This window comes from Tupaia chinensis, unplaced genomic scaffold, assembly GCF_000334495.1.
Source record: "Tupaia chinensis unplaced genomic scaffold, TupChi_1.0 Scaffold000132_1, whole genome shotgun sequence".
Lineage (NCBI taxonomy): Eukaryota > Metazoa > Chordata > Mammalia > Scandentia > Tupaiidae > Tupaia > Tupaia belangeri.
The window spans coordinates 1,713,244-1,713,500 of NW_006159601.1; positions in this window are offsets into that span (position 1 = coordinate 1,713,244).

Below are 257 nucleotides of genomic sequence, written 5' to 3' on the forward strand. Positions count from 1 at the left end.
TCGGTTTTCCTCCTTCCTTCCAATCCAGAGAACCAGGGGTCGTCTGCTGCCCGGCGTTACTCTACGCTTCTTCACGGGGAAGAGGGAGAGGGCGGAGAGAGAGAGGAGAGCAGAGGAGGCGTCCGATAGCTTAATTCCCACGAGAGCTGCGAGGGCTTCTTCCCGAGGCCGCCTGGGCAGCCGCGGTCTGGAAATCCCACGGCGAGGCGTAATCCGAGCCGGCGGAGCGCGGGGCGGACGGCCGGGGCGGCGAGTGC